Genomic DNA, 21352 nt, shown 5'->3' on the forward strand with positions numbered 1-21352 from the left:
CCCTTCAACATTTTGTATCTTAAAGATAACATTCACCGGTATTGTAACAGAGCGTTGTTTGAGCGATTGACCGTCGAAATTCAAACTCCGATTAGTGATCATGTAAGCATAGGGTGACCAAATCATCAACTAGAAAAAACGGGACAAGTTTTTACTTTTGGATATGTTGCTCCCCTAAATATATATTTTTGGCTCTCCTTTCTCTTTCTCTCTCTCTCTCTCTCTCTCTCTCTCTCTCTCTCACACACACACACACACACGCACACACACACACACACAAAAAAAAGAGCAAATTTACACTTTTTCGTTTTAAAATCTATTGAAAAGGTTATGGAATTAATTAAATAACAAATAACTATCAGCAACTAACAAAAAATGAAATTTTGAAAACATTAGCTCTCCCAAGCGAGAGAAAACTTTTAAAATGTTCATGTTGCCCACCAACCTATGGTTGAGGTGAACAAGAAGACTAAAAATATATGAAGCATTCATCAATATCTGTCAATCAACAAAATCTGTCACCGGCAGAATTTATAACGAACTACTCTCAACATCGGATTCCAACTCCCTTTATTTTCTTTTTCTTACTTCTAAATATTATTTCACTTAAAACTAGTTTTTTTTTTTTTTTTTTTTTTTTTTTTTACTTTCAGTTTTATAGTTCTATACTTTGTTCCCCTTTCGTAAATGACAGTGTTACATCTTAGTTAAATCACGGAAACACTGAACTGTACTGATGACAGCGCCTCAGTCTTCCATCGCCCGAAACAGAGAGTAAAAACAGCTTGTTTTTCATAAGACTTTCAGCCCCTTGCACTGTCGTCTACGGAGGGAGAGACCTAGGAGGGAAAACAACGCAGCCACCACATCCAATATCGCAAACGTGGTAATGACGTTGCTCAGTAATTAGACATATTCAAATATAATCACATAGCTTAGAAAATAATAATATAAATTAGGAAATTTTAGATTGAAAAGTTTTTTGTACCCAATGTACGTAAATACGGGACATTTTGGCGTCCCGGGAAATTTTTTCGGGACACCGGGAATGGTAGTGAATAAACGGGACAATCCCGTTTTTACGGGACGGTTGGTCACCCTATGTAAGCATCATCGTTTAATTAAAGTTGAATCACTTTTCTTTTTTTCCTAAGTTCATTTACTTTTCTTACAAGGAAGTTTTCTTGGTCTTTGTTAATTTCTTCGACACATGTAATTTCTTAATCAATAAAAACGACAGATTGTTTCCCTGTCAGTACTCCTATCATCACCTCACCTTTGGTTAATTTATGAGCACGCACTTTTCATCCAGACTGAAGAAATATTTAACGACCCAGGACATTAACCCGGAAGGAATAATAAACAAAGTCCATTGAGAGACTTTTGGAAGAGGTAGTTCGGATTACATTGGAGACGAGTCAACATGTAGGAACAGGAGCTACAATTCCGAGTTCATGAGAAGTTTACCTTGCTCTAACCTAGAGAGCACCTTGTCTTAGCTAACGTTATAGCTATCAACTACAATGGATAATTCGTTAAAGAGCAATTTCGGTTTTGATTAAATTAAATGTCTTCGCAACGCTAGTTTCCCTGCCCGGGTTTCGCAGACCCTTAACGCACGACTACCTGGACGCCCAGTAGACCATAGAGAAGGATGGACGGACACCAATCCACTGGAAGAATCGTCGAGGAGGAAACACCGAGATTTACAAGTAAGTGTGAGTAGATTAACCAATCCTAAAAGTTACTCCTTTTCCACTCTTTTCAACCCCTTCGACATCACAATCTGTTTCTTTTGTATATGCTCAATCCAGGTCTGATCCTGTACTTTATGCTCTACCAAATTCAATGTTTACAAAATCCTGGGCGCAACCTGTCAGTTCTGACATCCTCAATTACACAATTAATTATAATTAGCACGTTATCTGAGCTTTCAGACTGACAAAGGGCGACTGCCCAATAATTCACAACCTTGTTTTATTACTAGTGCAAAACTGTTTAGTCAGTAGAGAGAAGGGCCTGGATCATGGGTCAGATATGGTGACGATGGGCTTTAGTGGGTGATGGGTCAGAGTGGGTAATGGTGGTTAAGATTGGGTCACAGCTGGTGGTGGGCCAATGAGACTAGGATCGTTTTCATTCACCCACGCCATCTCTAATTGATAAAAATTATGAAACTGGAACTTTTAATTGTGACTCTAAATCCATATGTAACTTCATCCATCTTGACTTTGGAACTTAAATAATTAATACCTTTCTGACCAGAGTATAACTTATATATTAAAAATAAAATAAGCCGTAACATTGATAATAACTTAACATTATATTCAACGGACGTTAACTGGCAGAAATAACTTCATAATATTAAATTAAATTGTTGTATAATTTAGTTGTTTCATTGTATAATTTAAAACTTTTAGCATAACTGTTTTTATTATCATTATAATTTTCACTTTTCTCTTTATTATTATTATTATTATTATTATTATTATTATTATTATTATTATTATTATTATTATTATTATTATTATTATTATGTTACTAAATTATTCCAAATATCAGTTAGTTTTGAAGTTTCTTCTAAATTTATATTCTATCATATAACTATTTTTTTATTACTTTTCTTAATAATCTTTTATATCTGTGATTTCTATCCTTCCATTCGTTCTAAGAATTTTGCCTATAATTCATGTATTGAAGTTCATTTGTGCAGTTCGGGGTCGCGGTGGCTCAGTCGTAGAGCGTTCACCTCTGGTGCTTGGGGTCCCGGGTTCGATCCCAGCCCCCGCCAAGTGAACTTTGTGGTGGACAAACACCGTGTGGGTGGGTTTCCTCGGGGTTCTCCCATTTCCTCCCACTTTCTTCATTCCACCATTTCATTCATTACTCATCATCACCGTGTCCTTTAGCCTAACCAGCATAACCGTGGGACGTAAAACTCAATTTAATCTTTCATTTTCATTTGTGAAGTTCATTTAGCTTTCACTTTTTTCTCTCTTAATCCTTTGCGCTTCTTTCCATTTTCTTATTATTGTTCTCTTTTCTTTCTCTAGACCTTGGATCCCTTCCCAATCTTTATTTTGTCCTGTTTCTTTAACATGTTTGTATATAGGGTTATTTTCTCTTTTAAGTCTCTCATCGTCCCTATGTTTTATTCTTTCTTTAAGCTTTTTCCTGTTTGTCCAATATGTATCATATTATAATTTTTACATTTCATTTCATACACTATTTCTTAGTTATTGTAAACCATGAGCAAGGAAGCTAATTTAACAAAAAAAAAAAAAAAAAAAAAAGAAATGATGCCCAATGTAACCGTATATTTTATCACTATGCAAATATCTTATAACGTATCTATTCGTTTGTACGCAATTCCGCAGTAACGTCTTACTTAAAGTATTGCTGCTTCCTTTGCAAGAAAGAAACCGCGACGCACCCCGTTTGCCCCCGGCTTCAACCTCATCAAGTAGTACTAGAAAATCTGATTTCAGCCCACAAGCTGAGCTTTAACAAGCCATCTAACAAGACAGGATGAAGCAATGAGGGTGACTCAACCCTCTTTCCAATTCAAATCACTGTTCGTAAACTTAGAAATTCAGTCTTCTTTCTTTGATTTCCCTACATCAGGAGGAAAAAAAAAAAAAAAAACGATAGAAAGGAAAATTGAGCAATAGGTACTAGGGAAATAGTTCGTAGCACTTTTAGCTTCCAGTTATATATCCTTATGAGATATGTGAACCGCATTACACTTCTCGACCGACAAGTCCCAATGAGGGAGAGAATGGATTCGAATAAGTGTGATTCTTCTTACCCCTTTTGAATTTTGATAAAGCAATTGACTTTACGATGCCAAATTAAGGTTTGAAGTGCCGTTTAATTAAGCCGTACAGGATGATGTGCATTCAAATTCAGAAGGACGTAAATGATTTGATGAATATCTTCACTTTTCAGGCAGCACATACTTTCAAAGTTTAATTTAAAGCAATTAATTTTACCACAGAGAATCAAGATAAACATTGTTTAAGAAAATCAATAAATTTCTAGCTGGATGTTTTGTGACGTCATAATATGTTGCTATGCTGATTAAGGACATTGATAACAATCCAATAGTAAAAGAAATATGCTGTTCATGATCGATAACTATTTGTATATACCCAATAGCTTTTCGTATTATTATTGAATTCCATCTACCTTTGCCACTCTTCTTTCCTGCCCCTATTTTACATAGTCCTTCTTCTAACAGCAAAACCTTGCTTCTTTACATCATAAGTCCAAGATGTAGGAGTTAGGATTTAGATTTATGACCATGTTAGCAATTAACTTATGAGGGATGGCGTCTCGGCGAGCACACTAATCGTGGAAAGGGAAGGAAGAAAGAGGCCTGGGACCTAAATGTTAGTACCACCCAGGTATTTGCCTGGTGTGAATGAGGTAAACCCAGAAAACCTCATTCAGGAAGGCTGGTCTGAAAAAGCTTTGCACACTTTTTCGACCTAGTGACTCCACCGGGAATCGAACCTCAGGAGAAGTCCAGGTGGAAATAGCTGATGTAGATGATGAAATACATGATTCGAATGACTGATAAATTCATGCAAATGCTACTGTATCAGTACAGAAATAACTAACTAAATAAGACATAAGTATTTTTATGGCATTGCTCGAAAACGTTCTTAATTTCAAATTGACTAATTCATTTTTCTCCTTTTACTAATTCAATTGGTATGTTCTTTTCGTATAGTAAAAAAGAGTTAGAAGCATAAGTAATTATAGTTGATTATTGAATTGGGGTTTGCCGTTCTTCTCAGCAACGAGGATATATCAGACATAGATTTACAGCTTAACGTGGAATCCAAAACCAATGAACTTCTACTGGAAATCGAATCCGAGTTTCCCACGCCAAAGTTGCGTACAGTAATTACAAGGAAGCGCTAGTAGAAAATTATCCCCAACACGCTTGGTGTAATAACAGCCCTTTGTGGGCCTGAGCCGTTCCAACGCCATCTTTTAGCGACCGGCTGAGTTACGTCCAGTCTAGCGATATATATATATATATATATATATATATATATATATATATATATATATATATATATATATATATATCTGGCGCTCGTATTAGGAGCTTTCTTGACCTAGTGACTGTCATTTTTTCATTCACGTGACTCACAGTTTTCCTCAAGATACTGGTTGGACGCCGAAATTTGGGAACCACCGGCCGGGAATCGAACCAGCTATCACGCGGGCATCGTGGAAAAAAGTCCAACATTCTAAACACAGACTTCGGAATCCCTAGTACAAGATTATAGTGGTGTAAAATATTAAAAAGAATAACAAACAGCCCACCGGTTAAAGCGAGTGGGTTTGTGTACCCGTTTTACTCTGAGAAATTTCTGCACCCACTAAGTGCACCGGAATAAGCACATCAGACAAAGTTATGTGATAGTTTAGTTTTGGTACACTATTTGCAGCTGGATTTGGCCACACTATATGTAGTTCTACAGATGTAAGGCCTACAAGATTTTTTTTTTTTTTTTTTTTTTTTTTACCAAAAATACATTGGATCTTTTGATCCAAAAATAAATCTTAACAGCTTCACTGGGGCTGCTAATGTCTTGTGATGATACATATTTTTAGTGGATCTGGATGCATTATTTAATTGGAAGATGTAGTTGAGAATGAAGCAGTGTTAGCTGCACTCTTGAAAATGTACTTTTGTTGACCTTTAGCAGTTTTGATAACTTCAGTAAATTTTCCTGCCTTCGTCTCTTCTGCAAATTCCTAGCACGACAGGTCGAAATCAGAGCAGATTATAAGCTGTGCTTTAACCATGTTCATAGACAAAGAGTTCCTTTCGTCACTTCAAAATAATCGAAGTAGAAAAGAAAATAGAACTAGTAAGAGAAAAAATTACTGGACATATAATATTCGGTTTTGAGGTCATATCGAACACCGGAAAAGATGAAAAACGTAACTGTCTGGTAAAAATACCGGACGGTTGGCAAAATTACTATATATCCTCCATTATGGTCTTTACGTCTATTGAAAATTGTCATCAGTATAATTGGATGTTACACTTATCTAAGGCATTTTTCGAAATTAAGCCCTTTGGAAAAGTCATATTTTCAATCTCTTGTAATTTTCTTCCTATTTATTCGAAATACGTAATATGATAATCATAGTACTCGAAATAAAAGTACTTTTGACGTGCATTGCATCTCCGTCTCACTTGCATTATTATCGTCCTGTTTTAGAGATCAACAAAATTTTGATGTTTGTGATAATGTTAATAATAAATGTCGTATTATAGGTTTCTATGAAATAAAGTGATTTTGTTTTCTTGTTTAACATTCCAAGATTATGACTTTTAGGGTAAAGGATATGAATGATTATTGAAAATAAAGATAATATTTTGTTCTCTGTCACTCGGAATCAAACCCAGGACCACGTGCTGCGCGCTAGCCACTAAACCAGCGCAACGGGCTTTGTAAGTCTGTCGTTCAACATATAATAATCGGACCTAATGTCCCTTGAAAATTACAACTTTGTATTGCTACAGTAGCACTATTAATATGGCGGTATTATTGCGTATGCCAAAAGATTTTCCTCTATGAATGTTTGTATTGTGTATTATGTTCACTTATTAGTTAAAAGTTACAAAGCGGTTCAAGTTAAATCGTCCACTCACTATTCGTAAAACCACGGCACTAAAACAGCACATTAAAAAAATAATATGCAATTTCATGCCTATTCGAAGCGGCCGAAGGAGAGAATGCCTTCTCTGGAGTTATTAGTATTCATGTCCACATGAATACGAGGGTCACTACGAAAGTTTTGAGACACACATTGTTGTGGCACAGTATTTGAATTCCAGCAATTGTGTTCGGTAGTGGTATCCAGAGCAAAGAAGCGAAGCAAGTTTCAACTCGCCTCGCTTACTATCGGCGTGGCCGTATCGCCTTCACTTGTTTGTTGATGTGAGCAGTAATCCGCTGTCTAGAACGGAGCTCGAACGGGAACATTTTCGGGCAATGATCCTTTACGATTTCAAAAGTGTTTTGAACGAGACACAAAGCCTTGACCGTTTGCAGGGGGCATTTGGGGACCTTGCTCCATCCCGTGCTACAATTTTTCGGTGGTTTGGTGAATTCAGAAGAGGCCGGACATCGCTTAAAGATGAAGAGAGAGCTGGACGTCCGGCAACAGCTGTGTCAGATGAAAAATTGCAGCTGTGGAACAAATGATTCGAGAAAATCCTCGAACAACTTTGAAGGGCATTGAATCTACAGTGAACATTGGATCGCCAGCAGTAACAAAAAATTCTTCATGATCATCTTCGGCTCAGAAAGTTTTCATCTCGTTGGGTGCCTCATACTTTGACTGAACAGCAGAAGCGCATGCGTGTCGAATGGTGTGAAGAAATGCTTGCAAGATTTGATGGAGGCAATTCTCGACGCGTCTCTGACATTGTTACTGGTGATGAGACTTGGATCTATCAATTTGACCCTGAAAATAAACGCCAATCTACAGTTTGGATCTTTCCAGACGAAAATCCACCCACGAAAGTGAAGCGACCGCGAAATGTGGAGAAGAAGATGGTCGCAACTTTTTTCTCCAAATCTGGCCATGTTGCAACTGTTCCACTTGAAGAACAAAGGACTGCTACTGCTCAGTGGTACACCACTGTTTGCCTAATAAAAATGTTCCAGAAGCTTCGGGAACGACATCCAAGAACTGGATTACGTGGGATCCTGCTTCAGCGTGACAACGCGTCCGCATACACGACCAACATCACAATTCAGTTTTTAGAATCTATGGAGGTCAAACTTATAGCCCTGACCTGGCCAAGTGTGATTTTTTTCTGTCCCCAGGATCAAAGATCGCATTCGTGGGAAGAGATTTTGCAGCCCTGAAGAAGCTGTACTGGCTTACGAGAATGAGCTTCCAACACTTGAAGAAAAAGACTGGCAACACAGCTTCCAAAAGTGGTTTTCGAGGATGCAAAAGTGTGTAGAATGTAATGGCGAATACTTTGAGAAAATGCAAGTGTTAAATTGATTTTAAGTATGTACGTTATTTCACATCTCAAAACTTTCGTAGTGACCCTCGTATCAGGATATATTTAAGTGATTAGACATGTAGGAGAAGGTCAACATCGACATTGTTTAAGTACTATATGTAATTTGAACCATTTATAATAATTCATTTCCTAAATCTCTACATTCTTAAGACGGAAGTTGCATTTAATTTGATCTTATTCGCAATTGTTGTCAATTTTTTCTTAATTTTCTTTAGTTTGAAAAACCTAAATATATAATTCTTACAAATAGCTATTTGGTACTCGAATATTTTGTGCTATGTCATGAACTGTTCACTTTATTTTTTTTTTCTATATTTATTGCGCCATCTAAGAATTGAAGTGGTTCCTAGAAGAAAGGCGGTTTCTGCTTTTAGTTAGCATACACCCACCTCTTCATACTTTATTTCTGAGTTTTACTTTAACAACCTTTCATTAAACTACTCACCTTATATATATATATATATATATATATATATATATATATATATATATATATATATATATATATATATATACAAGGACGCCCATGAGGGGGGCAAGGTGGGGCGCTCGCCCCTCCTAGAGGAAATTGTACTTGGGAATATGGAAAACCCAATAGAATTTTTACATTACATACAGCAAAATTTGAAACTATATTTGAAACGTCGCTTATACTTGCCCCCTTGGAAACCAAAACATGGGCGCCCTTCTCTCTCTCTCTCTCTCTCTCTCTCTGTATATATATATATATATATATATATATATATATATATGGGACCTGCCCGGGGAAGCATATTAAAGGAAATCTGGAATTATGTATGGTGTGTGACACTAGCGGATCTAGAAGGTAAAAACGGGGAGGGGGTGCTACCAGAACCCAGACTATGATAGATATATCTTGAGTTTACTGTAAACTTTCAAAAACATATAAATAGTAGCTTAAGTTATTTTGTCCCAAAACTGGGGCGGCCTAGGTCGGCCCGGCCCGAGCTACATCCGCCACTGGTGTGCTAAAAAAGGCTTTCCACAAAGGAATTTTAGAGTCAAATGTCTTTTGTTTTTGATTTTACATAACTGAACATGAATCAATAGGGGTCAGCAGAATTTTCTGGGGTAAAGGGATGTAAAATATCTAAACATTTGGTCTGCACTTACCAATTTAATCGACAATCCATTACTTACATATAATTTGTGTGTTCAACTGTCACTTTTCTGTTGCTCTAGTTGCTTCTTATGTACGTTTATCTGTTTGTACATTTACAAGTGTCCAAGAAAAATAACGTAGTGCTATTATTTATATGTTTTTGATATGTTCCTAACCAATGTGCCGCGCATCCCGATGGTATGTCTCGCGAAATTTTAGAATTTAAAAATCATGAAACGTTTAATTAATTAATGAAAATGGATTGTGAGACAGACTGTACCAGTAAACTCCTTCAAGCAGTACGGGTAACAACATTCATTTCTACATAGATTCGCTATGTTATATAAGTTTATAGTCTTACACTATTTTAGAGCTCCCACTTGGCTATGTGGATAGTGTACGCACCTTTGGCTTGGGAAACCTGGGTTCGATTCCCATCGGGAGCTCATACGATACACCAGACGAAATAAGGTAAAACTTTATAATTTGTACAGTATATAGGGAAAATATATACAAAGATACTTAAATCTCATTGAACTGAACAAACGTACATTGGTGAGTCGACATTCGTATGCGTAGTGTTTGAGAAAATTAACAAAAAACTCTTTTTATACCGCTAGAAGTATGATGTTGACAATAATAACTGATAACACAATGCAACAAATTGCTAGGACAAATTTCAAAAACGTTTTTCGGAAATGTGTGGGTTCGTTAAGTATTTCGACCTCCTGAATTCAAGAGTGATACTCAAAACTTCGTATCACCTACAATTTTGGCACAAATCGCTTATATTTGCAATTGATGGCAATGCAATATAATGGTATAATATATATACGAAACCAGCATACGAAGCTCAGAAGAGGCTCATCGCTTTTAACTGTTCAACAATTGCGCTCCTAGAGGCACAAAGCGAACTGTCACATTGGAAATCGCGCTTAGTGTTCGTCACTGTGTTGTTTGAGGAAGGAAGTACGTGTTAGTGTTAGTGTACAATGTCTACCTGAGGCTGTATACAGACTTCTAGCCAGTCCAGAAATGACGAGGGAGCCTGGTAGAAGTTAGGGGAGGGGCTCGACCCAGCCATATTATAGTTCATCACCATATTATAGTTCATTTGCAAGCCTACCGAGAAAATGTTAGGAGACAGTAAACATTTAGGGGTTCCCGGGCCACCCTAGCCACCCTAGCCACCCGTGAATACGGGCCTGGTACAATATGCATAACAATTACGTTTTTCTTTTTTCCGTACACATGGGAATTCATTTCCAGAATAATTACAAGAACTTTTCGGCATGTCGTCAAATTCTTTCTGTTAATATTCGATTTCGTGAGCATAAAAATATATGCAAAAATTGACCCTAATCTTCTTTCTTTCTTGTTATTAAGAAATAGGACTAAAATTATATTCTGGATCCCAATTTATAGAAGCATTTGAGTGACAATTACAGGTTTTCAGGTCTAAGCCGAACTATTTACGTACATTAATCATCAGGCAATATCTTATACGAACAAATGACAAATGACAATCGATATTGTTTCAATGGTGCCACCACTGTTTTCAAAAATATACATTGGGTTCACCAAATACAGTACTGTAGTTTCCCTCGATAGAGTATTTAATAAAGTCATCGTACTAAAACTTTATATATCTCCATTCTGGCAATATTTTGTGGATCTTGAAACTTTGTTGACCTGTTTGGTTAATTTGTCTCCAACCTCGAAAAGGAAGACAAAAAGTCTGTCCGGCTTGGCTACAAAGCCGGACATAAATTTTTATGCTCAAAAGCCGGACGTCTGGCAACCCTAGTGTACGGAGAAATAAGAAGTGTTTGCCGAAAGAAGTACTTCAGAAAATTGGGACAAGTAGGGGTCTACGCAAACACAACGAATCCACAATCCAACAATGGTGCATCCAGTTCCAGCGCCTCGACTAGTTGCGACGCCATCGATGATGACTTATTTCAATTCAACTGATAATATCGTTGTTGACTTTCACAAATCAGGTGAATTGTTGATGGAGTTTGTTGTAATTTAAAGTCATGTATGTTACTTGTTAGTCTTCAGAAAATAAAACCCAACATTTAAAATTTTACTATAACTCACTTATAATTCCACTCACAAAAATTGGTTTAAAATAAATAATATAGATTATAGGTTAGTAGTTCAAAATCTAGCCATTTTTTGCGTAAATAGGTTTATTTCTGAAGGTCGTCTAGCCTATTTTCTTCCGATGTTGTTGGCAACATTGAGGATAGAGCACAGGCCCGTATCTAGAACGCTAAGACATGGCGAAAGGGGAAAATTATGTTTGGCTGCTGACTTGATTTCACTTTACATTTGTATATACATACATAGTAAGAAACAACTGAAAATTTCAGGGGGACTGAGCCCTCTTGGCCTCCCCTTAATCATGAGGCTCTTAGGACGTAGGTTTTCTCTATAATTCCATTTAAATTACAGTATATTGTACTACTAACATACACATGCACCTTCCAATATCCCCAAGTACTACAGGCCTACAAGATATCCCATGATAATCAAATTTATATCAAACCTCCAATATAACTTTATAATCCAGATCCCTAACTCATAACCATAAACAATTTCATCCTACATTAAGTTACAACCCGACATTTACCAACCTGTTAGTGAGGAAAACATTTGCATTGTAATTGTTAAGCCTATAATCAAGAAACACTGTACTAGAATGACATTACGTAAATAATATGTAAATACCAGAGCACGTAATCATTGAGGCTTGTGTCAGACTCGAACCATACAATTCAGAGAAGCCTGGAAATACATTTTAAGAACTATATTTATTTCCTTTTCTGTATACGACAGTCATTTATCGTTTAAGAGACAAATTATCTCAGGGACTGCAGAAGGGGAAAATATCGAAGAAAAGAACCGATATCTGGCATTTTAATGCATTTTTCATGAGTTTCCATATAATGTACTGAATAAATGAAAATAGCGAACAACCTTCTATTCTTTTATTTATAACTCAATTCCTGTGTTAGCTTGTGTTTTCTTTCGCCCATCCCCCTTTCCACTCTTCTTCCACTAAAGAAAAAAAGGAAAAGATAACATAAAATCTATATCTATATATCCCCTGTCTCGACACAGATAACGAAAAAAGAAAAAAAAAAAACATTTCTATATCTTTTCAACAACCAGGCCCCCACAGTTGACCATTGACTGAATTCTTTACATGTGGTTGAGATTTCCTGATACAACGGTGTAGAGAAATCACAAACCCATCACCACGTATATGTCATTTCCCATATAGGGCTATGTATGAACGTAAGGGTCTTCCGTCCAAACTGTACGTATATATATATGTAAGTATGTCTTTGTGTGTGTGTGTGTTGTTTCCTGTATTTAAGGTAAGGAAGGACAGAAATCGTTGTTGGAACCGCTATAAGAATAGTGGCGAAGAGAGTGCGTGAATGTATTTGAAGGGATATATAACGAATGGTCGTGGTATAATACGTATATAAGAAGATTTATACCTTTTTGAACGGGAATCGCACAGGAAGGAATTGGTGACCGAAAGGAATTTGCAGAAAATGTTGTTATAAAAGGGGGGAACCTAAAGAAGAAATTTATGGCTTCAGAAAGAATAGGAAGAAATCAGTGTTAGTTTTTTTTTAAAAAAAAAAAAATATCAGAGGAAATGTAGAAAATGTCCAGTCTCCCCCAATCTTTAGGAAAAGAAATGCATTGGAAATGTCAAGAAGTTCTATATATTCAACACATTCTGAAAGGTATATATATGAATGTATGTAGAAAGTGAAATGTTTCATATTATGCTAAAGAACGTTTTAATATTAATGCGAGGGAATAAAATGTTATACTAAAGCTCTATAACTCGGATCGAAAATAAGAATATTTGAGGATTTCTATCACCCACAACACTGAAAATATATGCTTCAAATTCACTTCAAAACTGGAAATAACACTCATGAATGAAAGAGCGAATACCTATGAGTATCGTCTAGTGAAGGGAGATGTGAATTTTAAACTGGAGTGACTTCGAGCTTTAGTATTCAGCAAACTGAAAGAAGAATGTTGAGTTCTGCATCAGAGCTGAATAGCTCAACGTTTCCTCCCACTTTTTTCATTCCGGCATTTCATTTCGCATCACCACCGTCTCCTTTAACCTATCTGGCATAACCATTGGACGTAAAACTCAAAGATTTCATTTCACTAAAAAAATAATTGAAGGCTATTAAAAATAATTAATATGTCTATAAGAGTTGTTAGAATTTGTATAATATTTACTTTATTATATTCTATAATAAGTTATTTTGTATAATTTATGCCTATTGGAGATTCTCAATTTTACTGTGTGATATCACTTGAGTTTTTATTTTTCTATCTTTGTTTTGAACTGATATTGAGTCTATAAGAAAACCTCAGCGATCACTTGCAGACTGTAGAACACAGTTTGTGAAACTCTGTCATATATGGGTTGCCTTTGAGAAAAAGTTCCAGTTGTCTAGTCTCAAAAAGTTAAAGTGAAAGTGATGTCTCACATCGGAAAATATATATTTTTGGATTGAAAGAAATGCAAATGAAATATTTGAGTTTTACGTCCCACGTTTATGCCGGCTAGGCTAAAGAAGGTAGTGTTTGTGCGTAATGGAAGGAATGCTGGAATTAATAAAATGGGAGTAGACGGGAGAACCCCGAGTAAAGCCCCACACACGGTGTTTGTCCGACACAAAGTTCACTGAGCGCGAGCTGGGATCGAACCAAGCACCAGAGGTAAACGCTCTACCACTGATGGATTGAAAGAGTTTCTCTCTCGTCTTATCTTGTAAGCAGCCCTAGTATAATATTATACCATTATAACAATTATACCATTATACCATTATAACATTTTCCATCAGTAGAAGCTTCCATACAAGATTGTAAATTACTCCTGTATATCATGGGTTAGATTGTGCGATGAGCCGAAAAGTTAGTGTGCGAAATTGTCATAAGTACCGGTATTTAGTTTTTAAATGTAAATATATTGTTTTACTCAGCACATAATAAGTTTGTATTTCATTATATAACATTAAACTTCTATAAGAAATAAGTCTTATTTGCTCTACAGTTTTGTGCTTTGGTTATAACCTACTAAATATTTGCCATTATTCGTAAAGAACCTTGTATTAACGTTTTAACCTTTATTACTGTTTAATTCAATTGCATTATAATTTCTATCTATTAGTATATACTTACCGAAAGGAAGAAAATTGAGCTTTTCTAAATAAACATTTTCATCCTAAAATATACCCTTGCATTCAATTTTTCTCTTTCTCTTTCCCGGAACGTAATACTTAATGTTACTTTCCTTTGGCAATTTGCCTATCGTTTTCGGTTAAACTGTAAATTACCGGATTGGAGCCGTTCCCAAAACCGTTAAAGCATTGAACCCGATCATAAATTGTAGGAAATAGGATATCCAGCCAGTGCTTGCCTCAATGTAACGTGGCTTGCGGAAGCTAGAAATGAGTCTATGTACACATGATAAGCTTATACTACACGACAATCTCATGGTCGCCAGATTGTAATGGCCACGAAGAAGTTTCTTCTGGCAAGGAAATGTGATGTTAGTTCAAGTGAGGGATTTTAATGCGGTCCACTGTCATATCGATTATTATGGGTCTTTTGAGCTCAATATACTGTTATGGAGATTTTGTATATATACAAAATAATGTTTGGTCTTTTCTTATAGCAGTTAACGTTTATATTTTCATTTTCCAAAGTTTTGTTTTTTTTATGTGATTTCAACATTGATAACATTGTTTGATAAATGAATTTTAATATTCCTTCTCAATATTGAGGCTCTATAAGACGATAATATTCTTTGATAACGTTATATGACAACCAAGGGCGCCGACCCTGGGGGGGGCCAAAGATTATGTGGGCCCCCCTAATCTATTAATTAATATACAATATTTCGCATAATTTGAATGTAATTTATCTTAAAATCCTCATATATATACCTTCTGCATCTGAATGGGACCCCCAAATTTACAGAGAAATCGGCGCCCTTGATGACAACATGTTGTTTGATTTTTTTTTAAAAAACATAAAATATAACATTCATTTCCAACGCTGATTCTCTATAATGTGACAATAGTGTTTAATAACATTGTATGTCCACATGATTAATTGTTTTGCAACATGATGTTTAAAAATTTCTTTTCAATTCTGAGGCTATATAAGACGGTAATATTGTCTAATAACGCTGAACGACAACATATTGTTCGATTGTTTGAAATGAAATTAAATGAATTTGTTTTAGTTTAGCATCCCACGCTTTGTCCTTTAAGTTAAAAGAGGCGAGTGATTTATGAAAATGAAAAACTGTAGCGAAGTTAAATTTATGTTCTTCCCCGAGAATGGAATCTGGGACTACGTGAACCAAAAGGCACATACGTTAGTCAGGAGACAAGACTGTTTGATTGTTTGATAACATGACGTTTAACATTTATTTTGAACACTGAGGCTATATAAGACGATAATATTGATAGATAACATTGTATGACAACATGTTGTTTTAAGTATAAATACCTACCTCGCTTCAAGTGAGCTTTATAGTGGACAAACAACCTTGTGCGTGGGGTTTCTCGGGGTTCTCCCGTTTCCTCCCACTTTTTCATTCCACTATTTCATTCACTTCTCATCATCACCGTCATCTTTAGCCTAACCGGCATAACCGTGGGACGTAAAACTTAAAGATTTCCTTTCATTTCATTTTACGCATAAATATGAGTAATAAAGTATATTACCACATGTTATACCCGCCGTCCAAGTTCCTTATAATTTTTTATTGGGAGGGGTCCAAATTTAGAGTGGTCCAGTATTACAAGTCATTACGTCTATGTAGTATTGAACAGTTATTGTTCTGCACCCGAAAAGACGATATGTAATTGTAAAATACTTCCAGCTTTATTTTCAGAAAAAAAAAATATAGGACTAGATTGTTTAAATAATAGTACACATGAAGTGTAAGATCAAATTTTCACGACACATCAATCATTTCAATGTTAAACAAGTATTATTTTATTAAGAATGTCTACAATACATGCTGAGTTAGGAAGTTTTGGGAAGAGACCGGACCAAGGGCGCCCATGTTGTAGTTTCCAAGGTGGGGGGCAAGTATAAACGACGTTTCAAATATAGTTTGAAATTTTGCTGTAACTAATGTAAAACTTCTATTGGGTTTCCGATATTCTCCAGGACAATTTTTTCTAGGAGGGCAAGCGCCCCACCTTTCACCCCTTAATGGGCGCCCTTGGACTGCCATGGGTGCGCTCTTTTATGTGTGCGTCAAAGAACATACATTTAGTCAATAACATGAGGAGTTACTTCGCTTTTCCTCTGGAAATTTTGATTGTATTTGGTTATGAATTTCATCATTCTCCCCTTTCAACAATAAAAAAAAAAGAACAAATTTCCATGAAAAATGAATGACTGACTTTTTAGTTCGTTTCCCTTCCGATGAGTTCAACTGACTGTCAGAAATTTATGACCAACGCATAGGTTTTAATTGCAGCTGTAAAACAATAATAAATGGTTTTGATTTGAAATTCTGTGAATAATTGGTTACACGACAACCATTGTGTTTTTGAAGATTAATATATACGTTATATCTTGTTTTAATTTTTTATCTCTTTCTCTGTCTCTCTTTTTTATTCACATACAGTACTGTAAAAAAAAGTATAAAATATGTATGTGAAACCAGTCACAGTTTAAATTACTATAAGACTAGTGTCCGCTCGCTTTGCTTGGCAAAATAAATTTATTTAGGCTTTTTTTAATCATATATCTGTTCGTCCAGTGACTCTTAAGGATATTATGTACTAGAGCCATGTCTGTTCTTTAGCTCCTTGATTCATGCGGGAAAATAAAAACGATCACTAATTTTAGGTATTGTTTACATTATTTTGAATGAGTTTATTTTACATAAATTTCCTTTATATATTTACTCAGACTGTGTCCGTCCGGCGGACACAAAATCTGAGAACTACTTGATGGATCATCATCAATTTTGGTCAGAATATAAGATCAAAAGTCATGAATAAAGTTTATTGAGGAAGATGATCCATCCTGTTGATTCCAAGATATGGACTATTGAAAATCTATTCCTTGAGTATTTCTATGTAATTATGGTTATCATCCTCACTGGTAGACTATTCGCAGTCCATTTGAGAAATGTGGGTTAGTATAATGCTTAGTATGCAAAATATTAATCCATCTGTTAAATACAACTCTAAAATGAACCATATAACTTCCTACGTAACAAATAAATAAACATTTTCCTTTGTCAAATATTTACTTATTTTAAATTACCCATCAGTGGCGGATCCAGAATGTAAAATCTGGGGGGTAGCCAGACCTAAGGCTATGATATATATATATATATACCATAAGTTTATTATAAACTTTCAAAAACATATAAATAATAACTTAAATTATTGTTGTTGCTCAAAAACTGGCGGGGCAGAGGACCCCCGGCCCCGGGCTAGATCCGCCACTGCTACCCATAATTTAATTTCTTATCAAATGTTATATTTAAGCTTACTCTTAAAATTAGTTGGTAAATACAGAGTCCGTCAGAAAAATGTATACACTCTTTGTAAGCCTGTATCAGGATACTGGGATTGGCAATTGTTCTAAAATTTTGAACATCTAATGTAAACGTATGCTTACTTTAATGTTTGTAACACATGTTTGAACAATAATTAAATATAATTAAGAAATATAGATTTTTTCTTGAACAGTGTATACATTGTTCTAGCGGACTCTGTAGTTTGGTTTTATATACAAAAAAATCCAAACTAAACTCATTCACTCGTTATTCATTGTGATTTAACTATTTGGTTTATCTTCAAATACTTACTTAAATGTCCCTTGCTTTCTAAAAGTTCAAAATCTCTCATCTTAAACAAAAAAGTAGCACTCTATATATAAATCAACGGTCTAAAAATAAAGATGGTTTACGTACTCTACACTAGTGATGATTTTCAGGGATGAATTTCACCCCGAGCAAACTTCCGTTGGTGACCAACAAGATTAACCTGTATTTTCACACCCTTACTTTCATCCTCTGTATGTTGAAATACCTTTCCTCGGGTAAAATCGACTGAAACCACTGCTCTACACACTTAACATTTATTCTTGTGATTTGTTAATTGTCATTGAAAAGGATAGAATACAAGTAAGCCTGTAGTGGCTGTATGGGGATACACATAGTATGCCGTATCCGCATGACATCCCTTGGGTTTTTGACAGATCCCATACTTGTCCTGGGAAATTCAGGTCCGAGTTAATGCCTAGGTTGAGTAAGCAAGATCCTAGTAGGAAATGAAGCCTAGAAGAGTGTCATATTTGGATCTTACTTCCATGTTATGTATTACAGAATAAGTATACTGGAAATTCCTCTGAATGTTTCTGCATTACTGTACAGATTACTGGTTATTCCACAATCGAGACTTTAGACAACTAAAATCATGTTTAAATAAGACTGTGGTATTTTGTACCACGAACAAATAAAGTATATATTTTATTTTGTTTATATTCCACAAATAAGTATTTCGTTAAAATCACTCTAATGTGGCATAAACCATTTCTGCTATTTACAAAATGTTCTTAAAAAAATAAATATATAAATATTTCAATAACAGCCTTGTGCTATATGTTATGTCCTACAAAAAGCTCTCAAGACATAGCCTAGGCTTGGGGATGAGTTTTATTGGAAGATTTTCGGAAAAATCTATTATAATTTTGTTCATATTTCATAATGACTGTTGTAATAATAAATATAACAAAACTTAGTTTAATTAAAGAAATCGGATCAAGAAAATTTAGTGCAGTAGCCCGTACCTTATATTATTCCCCCCCCCCTTTAAATTTTAGAGATGTGGCCTACTTCTTTTAGAGATGTGTAGTACGTTTTTGAATTAATGCAGTATACCAGATAATTCACGAGAAATATGTTTAAACTAGAGATGCAAGGGCTCGAAAAAAAAAAGGCTTTTTTGAAAAAAGAACTCGGTTTTTTCTGCTTCGCTTTTTTGCTTGGGAAATTTTGGGCTTTTTTCAAAATTCTGCTTTAAATTGATAAAGCAGACTTTGTTTTGCTTCTCTATAACACAAAAAGTCATTTAATTAGTGGTTGATGCTGATAATAATATAAAACCTCGAAAATAAACTATGAATTTCGAAAAGATATTTCAAACAATTTTTCTTCAACATATTTACATTATGAATTCCACAGGATTAACCAATGTATATAATAAGAATTTTTTAACCTCTTATATACAAAAGTAAGCAGAGTTGGCAAGAACCATGGTTGTTTTTGAAAATGCCAAAAACCCGTTTTTCGGGGATGTTTAAACCAGGCTTTTTTGATTTAGATTTTTTGCTTTATGTATTTATATTACATATTCACAGAAATAAGTTTGTTTCGCCTTGGTGTTATTATGCAACATCGGTATTATGCCGGAAGAACTCCCATAAGCTTAAAGAAGTCCGGTTAGTAAATTTCTTAAATTGAAAATCTCCCGCCCTAGCCATCGGGAAAATCCCGTCATTACTTGGAATGTAAGACAATAACGGGAAAATCCTGTTATTGCTTTGCATGTAAAATTTAAAGGTCAATGTATCATAATCAGTACGCTAAAACTGAGGTATTAAATTACAAATTTAGTACGTAGATATCATTGAAAGTCCAATCCAAGCTAATGTTGGAAGCTACGTAGGCAATCGATAAATTTTGTCAATTTCTATCAATATATTTAAGCAATATTGGCTTCTTTATAAAACAACAGGCGTTTAGGCATGCAGAAATGTACAATTTGGTTTCGTTTCGTATATTTAGGCTTAACATCCGTACGAAATACCGAGGTTATCAAGGAGAAGTCTTTCACTTAAACTGACATCCGAACCGCTACTTCGTGTACGCATGAAAGAAGGGTTGTGGTTCGACCGAGAATTGAACATGGGACACCTTGATTAAAAGGTGAAAGGGAAATAAAACTATTGCAGGTGGTTTGATATCTGGAAACGTCACCATGAAGTTCACACGATTCGCATTTTTCATTCTTTTTATTTGGGGGGGTTAAACCAGTTTTTTTTTTTAAGTTGGTGTAAACCAGCCAACCCTAAAAGAAAACACTTCTTTTTAAAAAATACACAAATAACTAGCAAAATAGTATGTAGTATTCTTACTTCAAAATATTCCATACCCTCTTTTTGAACCAAATAAAATAAAAGATAAGAGAAATACTTAGATTTATATGGTACAATTAAAGGCTGCACATCTAGAGCTTTTGGTTCTGTATATTCTTGAAATTCTACAGTTAAGTTTTATATAACCACCATCACGGTTTACCCAATCCTCAAGTTTTCTGAATTTTTAACAAGAGGAATTCAACATATCACTACGGAACTTCCCCCCCCCCCTCCCAAAAAAAGGACTACGGAATATATTTAAGTTAAGCTAAATACAACTGCACAACAAACATGACTGAGTGATTAGCTTTTGCGCTTCTATCGGGAAGTCCGGGATTCAACCAGCATTCGACCATTCTGACAAAGCTTTTCTTCATTCCATCTGTGAATGTAGAAATAGTGTGTGTACTGTGAGTTGGCCGACTTCCTTTCTTATTGTTCTTAAATCGTTATTATTTCTAATTGCCAGCTGTGACGTTTTTGCGAAGGTTAGGGGGGCGGTCTTTCGGACTGAAGCCCGTTCCCCAAAGTTACGGAATGTCTGCAACAAACGAAATAACTATTAGTTATGCGTTTACTCATAAACTTTAAGATCCTGTCAAATAAAAATTACGAATGTTTAGAAGAACTAAACTTTAGTAAGAAAAACCCTTCCCAAAATACTTTTCTAAATCCGCCACTGATTCTCAGTATAAAATGATTTTTAAGGTTGTATCCGGAAGATTATTGCTAAACATATAAACGAAACAAAATATTAGTTATGCCTATACTCATGGGCGGCGATTAGGGGAGGCAAAGGGGGGCACTTGCCCCCGCACTTTTTTGAAGTAACCCATTAATGTATATAGTTTTATTTAGAAAAGTAAAGTTTTTGTATGTATTTACTGGTTCATAGAAAGAAATGGTGCCATATATTT

At 35.3% G+C, this 21352-nt stretch overlaps 1 protein-coding gene across 1 annotated transcript in view; it reads left to right on the forward strand.

The window, feature by feature from the left end:
* The window catches only part of LOC145671021 (uncharacterized), a 436546-nt gene that overhangs the window by 233308 nt on the left and 181886 nt on the right, over positions 1-21352 (forward strand). The window lies entirely within an intron of this gene.

The sequence above is a fragment of the Thermobia domestica genome, chromosome 15, assembly GCF_964235325.1.
Source record: "Thermobia domestica chromosome 15, izTheDome1.hap1.1, whole genome shotgun sequence".
NCBI lineage: Eukaryota > Metazoa > Arthropoda > Insecta > Zygentoma > Lepismatidae > Thermobia > Thermobia domestica.